The following is a 9071-nucleotide window of genomic DNA, read 5'->3' as shown; positions in this document are numbered from 1 at the left end:
GATTAGGACCCCACCCTCCTCTGGTATGGCTCATGTTAATTTAATGAGTCACATTTACAACCACCTTATTTCCAAATTAGGTCACTTTCTGAAGTATTGGGGGGTTAGGACTTCAATATAATTTTTTTTAGGAGAACACAATTCAACCCATAATAACATGCCTCTAAGATAGATTTGATTTCATTGAAGGAACCAGATGAATGCATGTCTGTGTCCTGCATCCTCAAAGAAGTTGATGAGAAATTCCATTTTAAGGACTATACCTATTTTTTAACCATATTGTCTCCAAGACTGAGCATAGTAAATTTAGTAAGTTCATAGTTAATGTTTTCTAAATGCAATTAAATATGGAAAATTATGGGCAAAATGTTTCTGATTAAACCTAAAAGAAGATTAAGAAGCAGTTAAGTCTACACTTGAGGGGAAGCACAGGGCATGTGGTGACCCTCATGTCACTACACTTCCCAGACAGGATTTCTTCCCCAGCAGTGGGCAATGTGAAAGAGGAGAACCCTTGCCTGCAATAGCCTAATGGGACGAGCATCTGAGAATAGAAGACCCATGTTTGAATGTAGTTCTGTCTAGGTAGCTATATTGTGTTGATACTAACACTCCTCCTCTGTTTGCCTCAGTTTATCCTCAAAAGATGAGAATTAGACAAGGAGTGATTTTAAAATTTAATGAAGCATAAGAAGTCTCTTTTCAAATGAAATTTTGCCCAAAGCCCAAATGTAAATAGCAGACCCATGTGAATGCCACTGGCTCAGTCATCTCCAAGGAATCTTCACAGAAAGTTCTAAACAATTCTGGAAACATGGATTAAAACCACCTTGTCAGATGAAAGTCTAGATTTTATAAGCAGTTGTAGACATAAGAGAGTCAACCATGAAAAAAAAGAAGAAGAAGAAATGGACAACTTATTAGAAAATAAGAGATGCTAAGGAGGGAAACAGGAAAGATGGACGAAGATCTTTGACAAAACATGCTATGACCATAGAAAGGTATTTCAAAGTGGCCTCCCATTTGTTTCATGTAACCAATTCTAAATTATGTTGGCTATATTTTTTAAAAGGACAGTGTTGTTTCTAAATACGTCATAACTATATAATCGCAAAGGCAACAGTCTAAAGGTGAGACAGAGAATGTGGAAGACTCCACGTAAATTTCAACTAATGGATCACAGGGAGACGGATTTGTTGTTCTCAAGTACTCAAGTTAGTAATACTTAAAAACAATTTATCATAAGTACTCCTTTGCATTTTTTGCTCCAGCAGTCGTGAATTGGTTATATTTCCCAGGGCACACATTTTGTTGTAGGTTTCTATTTTTTGGTGCAAGCTTATCCGTCATTCTGATGTGCCCATCCCTAACTTCAACTTCTATTCTTCTTTCCAAATGTACCTTAAGCTTAACATACTCAAGGAAACCTCTGAACACCCAGGTCCAACCCCACTCTCCTCCTGTGCCTCTGTGCTTCCTCTGTACCTGGGAAGAATTGATACAGTTGTGCTGTCACACTGAATTGTAAGCTACTTATTCAATTGCCGCTTATTTTCAAATAATGAGTTCTTCTGGGCAGTTTCATTTGTGCCTTTACTCCCCAGTACTTATTCACTGTGCCTGGCACATAATAGATATTGATAAATGTTTGCTGAATTAATTAATTAATATGTAGAAGAGTCTATTTCAAACTGTTTTAAAATTTTCAGGTAATGTTGTAAACGTACCAAGACGAGAGTAGGCGTACTTTGAATGTCAATATTCCATTTGACTTGAATAAGAGAAATGAAATACTGCAGTCAAATCTCTGGTGGCTTTATATTTCTGATTCAACACAGTCATGAAGAGGGAATTCAGAAAACAGGCATTTTTTTTCAAACTTTTCTTGGAAATTAGCCCAAGAGCCAAATGTTTTATTTTAATGGTGTGTTTCTTCTCTCATACCACAACTAGGAAAACATTTCAGATCACACATACACACAATGTTTGTTTGTATTTACTATAATTCCTGATGCAACTCCAGATGCTTGGACCATTTGGGCATCTAATACATGTTTGATGAATTAAGGAATAAATGAAGGAATACTTGAATAAAATGAGCTAAGATTCTGACATCCATTAGCAAGCTGTTACCAGTTTTCATCTGCCTAGTTTGAATGCAGGCCATCTCTTTGGAGAGAGGGAATGGAAAAAACTGATGCAAATAACTGATCTGTTCAATGCTTTTGAATCAATACTTAAAGTCTAATCACTTGTAAGACATTTGGTACACCATGAGGTGGAATACTGGTATCTGGCTCCAGGTCTGTCCCCACGTTGCTCTGTGAGATTAACTTTTTAGCTGATAAGATTGAGCTTGGTCCCACCTACATTAATATATTCTGACTTTATGGAACACAGACCAGATTTTCTTTAGGTCCAATGTAGTTTAGTATGATTCTGACATGATTATACATGAGGCCAGATTACAATAAGTATACATACCAGGAAGGCTTTTAATTTTTTGTCTTTGGTAAGCAAGCTTCATCTCAAAGTCTTAATTTAAAGATTTAAAAATGTGTCTCTTTGATTAATTTCCAGGAAAAATTGTTAGAAAAAACTTATCCTCAGTGTCTCAAGAAATACACCTTTGGCCCCATACTTACGTCCCATTCTATATTCAAAAATTCTGCAATTAAGTGGAGACCCCTTTCTTAGAAGAGAGTTTCACTCAGCATTATTTGAAAGTGGAGCATGCCTCTTTCACGGGGTAGGAGTGTTAAGGAATGTCACTCACTACCTCAGGTAGTTATAAAATATCTAACATACTATACACGATACTCCCTTGAGAATTCCAGCAAATTAAGCATTCTCCACCTCGTTACACTCCTCACCCAGTTTATAAATTATTTCCCTGGTCAATGTCAGGGTGACACACCACGTCTGATCACACATTTATATAGCAGCTCAAAACTCAAAGTGCTCTTTCATCTGCATCATCTTAATAGAACCTCACAAGTCTTTGAAGGTCAGGTCAGATTGATTTCTGCTCGTTTTCCAGATAGAGAAATTGATGCTCTGAACTTTCAAGATTTATGAAAAGATAGATAATGAAAATGGATGGAATTGTGCCTTGAAGCTAAGTGTTTGATTTCTAGTTCAAGACTAATTGATTATACCACAGTGCTCTAATGGGCATTCAAGAAACAGCTTTGTTTGTTCATGCAATCTTTCCTTCAACCTATTGACTGAGCATCTATTATTTGCAGATATTGTGCCTGTGCTGGTGTTTTAATGGTAATCAAGCCATAATCCCTTTCCTCCCTAAGCTTATAGTAGGGGAGGAAAAGATAAAGGCAATTGCAGGGCTTAACTCACTCAGAAAAGCAATAAACAAATGAACACAATCACTTCCCAGGGCAATCATCTTCACTTTTGTCACCACTAGGATAATCGAGCAAAAGAAAGGCTATAAACTACAGTCTGTTGCTAGAAACTGCGTTCTCTTCCAATTTAATTCACTGACCAACTGGAGAAATGTAACACACTAGCTGTAACTGCACCAGACTGTCATCATTAGAAATTAACCATATAGTAAGTAAGTATCAGGGTCTGGGGGAAAATCATTGCGATAGGTTGGCTTTTCTGCCTGGGAACTTTCATTTCTAGAGGACTTTCAATGATAAAAGAAGAGGACACCTCTAGAATACCAAAAGTGAGGAAATTTGGATGATTACCTGAAAACGTACTGGATGGCATGACTCTTTCTCAAGTAAGCTCATGATAAATGAAGTTACAGTCGTCTCTGCTTTTTCAGGATTGCGTCCTCTAAACTGCTTTCCCATAAGAGACATCAGGAGTCTCCACACTTGTCCATGGTTTCAGCTTGCTCTGGTTCCTCTCTTGTTGATAACTCTTAAGCCATTGCAGAAACTACTTTCTTTCTTTTCTTTTTTGAGGAAGATTAGCCCTGAGCTAACATCTGCCGCCAATCCTCCTCTTTTTGCTGAGGAAGACTGGCCCTGAGCTAACATCCATGTCCATCTTCCTCCACTTTATGCATGGGACGCCTACCACAGCATGGCTTTTGCCAAGCGGTGCCACGTCGGCACCCCGGGCCGCCGAGAATCGGAACGTACGAACTTAACCACTGCACTACCGGGCCGGCCCCCAATGCAGAAACTACTTCCAATCATTGTATGTGGAAGCATAAGGAAATGGTAGCAGGCACTTCCTCCTAATGAGAAGGAACTGTTTAAAGAAAGTATAGGGAAAAATAAATGGAAGCTATTCCTCGGTTTGCGTAGTTTGGGATTGCTATTTGCAGTGTTTTATTTTACTCACCTGTAAGTGAGTCCAAACACAGGAAGAAGCAAGCTACTATTATTGAGGGAAAAGAACATTATAGACTTTTATCAAAACTGGAATGTGAAGCATGGATGGAGGAATTGAAAAATGATACGCTAATTGAGAGAGATGTCTGGTCCATGCCTGTTAAAGCGTGGGTATTATCTACTAGAATGCAATAAAGACATCCCAGGGATCTCTGAGATCAATTGGATTATCCATGTGGTTGAGTCCCCAGATATAAATGTGTTTGTGATTCCAAATGGACATATTTATCTTCACTGGACTTTCAAATAGTGTAACTGATATTCATCAACTTTCCTTCCTTTTGGCCATGAAATAGCACATGCAATCCTTGGTCATGATGCAGAAAAGGCTAATTTGGTTCATTTATTGGATTTCCTAGGTCTGATTTTTCTCACAATGATTTGGAGCAATTGTCCTCAAGATAGTTTGGTACTCTTGGGACAGTGGCTATAGTCTAAACTGCAGGAGCCACGTGTTTGATAGACCATACAGTAGAACTTTGGTGACTGAAGCCAACAAATTTGGACTAAAGCTTGCTGCAAAGGCTTGTGTGGACTCAGAGCCAGTTCAGTGTTTCGGCAGTGGGTGGAAATTGCGGATAGCCTCCATGGTCATCTCACATCGCTGGAATGGCTATTGACACAGCCTTCTCCTGGAAATTGAGCTGAGCATTTGAATAGACTCACACCTCAGGCTCTCAAAATCAGAGAGATCTGTAATTGCCCACCTCTTTCTGGACCAAACCCTTGATTACTCTTCAAACTCAGTATGTAACATTTTCTTGAAGAATTAAAGAAAGAAGACCTAACTATCACCGTTAGGAAACAGAAAATGGATACTCTTCCCATTCAAAAACAGGAACAAATACCATTAACATATATAGTTGAGAAAAGAACTGGCAGTTGGATTAAAATTTATGGGATGTGGGATATATGAAGGATGCAGAAATGTTTATCATTTTTATGTTATTTTAAAAAATGACGTTTGAAATAAAAACAAAAATGGATATTCAGGGTCAAGTCGTGTATGTTACAGGTATTACCTAAATTCTTCTACTAGGTACTTATTTTTCATGAAACATTAAAGCATTTTAATCTATCTTAAAATATCTTCAATGAGGAAGACGTCACAGAATAAATTTATATTAGACATTTAAACAATCACAATTGCACCCCTATTGTGTGCAAGTCATTACTCTAAGCCTGTGGGGAAAAGTGAGCCAGAAAGTAATCCACCCTTGCAGGAAGCCTGTTACTCAGTGGCTGTGAAAACTCAAGCAGCTCAGTGTGTAGCCTCCATTTGGTATATGCTACATACCTGGCATGAGAATGGAGGAAGAGCAGAAGACACCTTGGCATATTGGCTTGATATTTAAGAAAACACTTAAATATGTCTTTGAATCAATTATCAGTTCACCTCAGTGAAAACATACACTTGAAGAGACCATAGTCATCATTTAATTGAAGTTCTTGCTAGAACCTGTTTTTCCTTATGTCTCTTGTTTGCCAAATTCCTTTGGTATTACTTTTCAATGGATGGCAGCTATTCTCTCCCAAATGCTGTGCCCAGAGAGGGAGAAAAAAAGCACTATTCCTACACCTTTTCTTTATTTTGTTGTGTTAATTTTGTCATTAGACCTTAATTTTAGAGCGGTTTTACATTCACAACAAAATTGAGTGGAAGGTACAGACAGTGTTCCCATATACCCCTGCCCCCACACACTCACTGCCTGCCCACCATCAACATCCCGTACTGGAGAACTATATTTGTTGCAATCAATGAGCCTATGCATCATTATCATCCTGAGTCCACAGTTTACATTAGGATGCACTCTTGGTGTTGTACATTCTATGTGTTTTGACAAATGTATAATGATGTGTATCTACCGTTATAGTATTTTATAGAATAGTTTCAATGTCCAAAAAACCCTCTGTGCTCTCTGTATTCATCCCTCCTTCCCTGCCTTAACCCCTGGCAACCACTAATCTTTTTACTGTCTCCCTACTTTTGCTTTTTCTGGAATAGCCATTTCAGATTGGCTTCTTTTACTTAGTAATATGAATTTAAGTTTCCTCTATGTCTTTCCATGGCTTGATAGCTCGCTTCTTTTTAATGCTAAATAGTATTCCATTGTCTGGACGTACCACAGTTTATTTATCCATTCACCTACTGAAGGACATCATGATTGCTTCTACAGTATGACAATTATGAATAAAACTACTATAAACATTTGTGTGCAGATTTATGTGTAGTCATAAGTTTTCAACTCATTTGAGTAAATACGAAGGAGGGAAATTGCTGAATAGTATCATTTAAAAGTATGTTTAATTTTGTAAGAAACTACCAAGCTGTTTTCCAAAGTGGCTGTACCATGTTGCATTCCCACCAGCAATGAAAGACAGTCCATGTTGCACCACATCCTCTCCAGCACCTGGTGTTGTCAGTGTTCTGGATTTAGGCCATCCTAATGGGTGTGTAGTATCCTATTATTTTAATTTGAGATTCCCTGATGACACATGATGTGAAGCGTCTTTTCGTGTGCTTACTTGCTGTCTGTATATCTTTAGAATTTAGATTCTTCAAATCTTTTACCATTCTTTAATAGAGTTGTTCATTTTCTTATTATTGAGTTTTCAGAGTTCTTTGTAGATTTTGGATAATAACCTCTATCAGATATGTCTTTTGGAAATATTTTCTCCCAGACTGTGGTTTGTCTTCTCATTCTCTTGATCTTTTCTTTATTTTTTCATATATTTTTTTTCCTATGTGCAGAAGAAACCTTTATTTTATTTATTATCCTTTATTTTAGAAGTTTTGGATAATACAGATAATTTAGAAGTGGGAATTGATACCGAAACAGTACTCCATGGTAAATGGCCTGTTATCTGGTCTACAACTAAAGGAATCTCAACTTTGCAGAAAACTAAATAATGTCTCTTTCTGGCAGGCTTGGAACAGGGACAAGCTGAGAGATCTCAGAATGGAAAAGGATATCCCTGCAGTTATGGATATGTCAGGCTAAGCTTGGAGAAGTAAATTGGATAATTGTTGGTTCTTGATATCTATAAGGAAGGTGATAAACACAATAAATATTTCTGTCACACAAAGGTCAGACTTGTAACCCCCAAGGGTATACAAAATCTCCAAAAAAGACTCTTCTTTTGAGTCTTAGTATAATTTAGGACTATGTTTTTAACCACACACTAAGAAGCTCTTTATGTATGAATCAGCCACTCTTATGGTGCTCATGTAAATAAAATAGGCAAATAAAATACAACCGTAAGTGAATCATACTGATTCAGAAGATTGTTAAATTAATAAACACTGTCGAATCCTTGCCTTGGGGACAAGAACTTGTACACAAGGGGAATTAATATCTTGCCCTGCCCTCATTAGGAATCAGGGGCATCTCATATACTATGTCAGAGAGAGAGAAACACTTGCTTTCTGAGAAAAAACAAAACAAAATAAAACAAACAAAATAAACACACATAGAAGAATCATTCTGTCAATCACTAGTCCCCAAAATAAACACAACCTTGAACATTTCCTGTAAATTTCATCTCCCTAATGAAAACAACTTTATTCTTGCAGATATAAAAATGATGCAAAAGAATGATTATTTTTTCTCCAGGAGAAAATCTACACTCTATAAGAAAAATAAACATAACCTTTGTAATTATTATAAGCTCTTTTTTCCTTTAAATGTTATTTGTATTAAAAGTGTCTGGCATCTTTCATGTTACAATCACAAAATTAAAAGCAAAAAAGTATTAAAATTTGTGGACCAAAGAAAGTGTTTGCCATAGGACTCCAAGTCTTTTATTCATTTGACATGTGTTTATTGAGCACCTTATCTGTACCAGGCTCTAGGGATGAATCTGAGAACAAAAATAAAGCGACCAAAACAGAAGACAGACCAAGGGGATGAAGATGAAGCTTGGTGGCATTTCAAATCAGAAGGTTAGGGAACATCTCTCAGATAAAGTGAGATTTAAGCAAAGATGTAAATAAAATGAGAAAGTTAGATAGGCATAAATCTGGGGAGTTTCTAGTATAGTGAAGTTAACATCCAAATCCCTGAGGAGTTTGCTATATTGAAGGAAGAGCATGGAAGGCAGTGTGGCCAGATCAGAATGAGCACAGATTAGTGTAGCTTAAGATGAGGCCAGAAAGCCGACCAGGGCCAGGTCACATAGAGTTTTGTAGGTCATGACTAAGATTGTAGATTTTCCTCAACTGTAATGGGTAGCCATTGGTAATCAACAAATGTTTGTAATTTATTGGAGCAATAACATCTCAGCGGAAAAATATCTTAGTGTTGATACACATTTTCAATGATCAACTAATTCAGGATTTCTCAACCTTGGCACTATTGACATTTGGAGCCAGATAATTCTTTGTTGTGGGGGCTGTCCTATGTATTGTAGGATGTTTAACAACATGTCTGGCCTCTTCCTACTCCATGCCTGTAGCACACTCCCTCTAGTTGTGGCAAACGAAACTGTCTTCAGACAGTGATAAATGTCCAATTACCCCAGTTGAGAATCACTGATGTAATCCAATCCATTTCACAAATTCAGTAGCTGTGAGGTTAAAATTACTTACAAAGCCAGTTCCAGCACTAGAGGTAGAACTAATAAAATGATAGATAGATAGATAGATAGATAGATAGATAGATAGATAGATATACATATACACATACATGTTTGTCTATA

The 9071-nt window shown here is 37.2% G+C and overlaps 1 pseudogene; it reads left to right on the top strand.

Annotated features, from left to right (window-relative positions):
- The first annotated feature begins 2273 nt into the window (after nt 1-2273).
- On the top strand, nt 2274-5289 carry LOC103548363 (metalloendopeptidase OMA1, mitochondrial pseudogene; annotated as a pseudogene).
- The last annotated feature ends 3782 nt before the right edge of the window (nt 5290-9071 follow it).

The sequence above is a fragment of the Equus przewalskii genome, chromosome 8 (assembly GCF_037783145.1).
Source record: "Equus przewalskii isolate Varuska chromosome 8, EquPr2, whole genome shotgun sequence".
NCBI classification, from domain to species: domain Eukaryota; kingdom Metazoa; phylum Chordata; class Mammalia; order Perissodactyla; family Equidae; genus Equus; species Equus przewalskii.
This window is presented reverse-complemented; position numbering and strand designations above follow the sequence as displayed.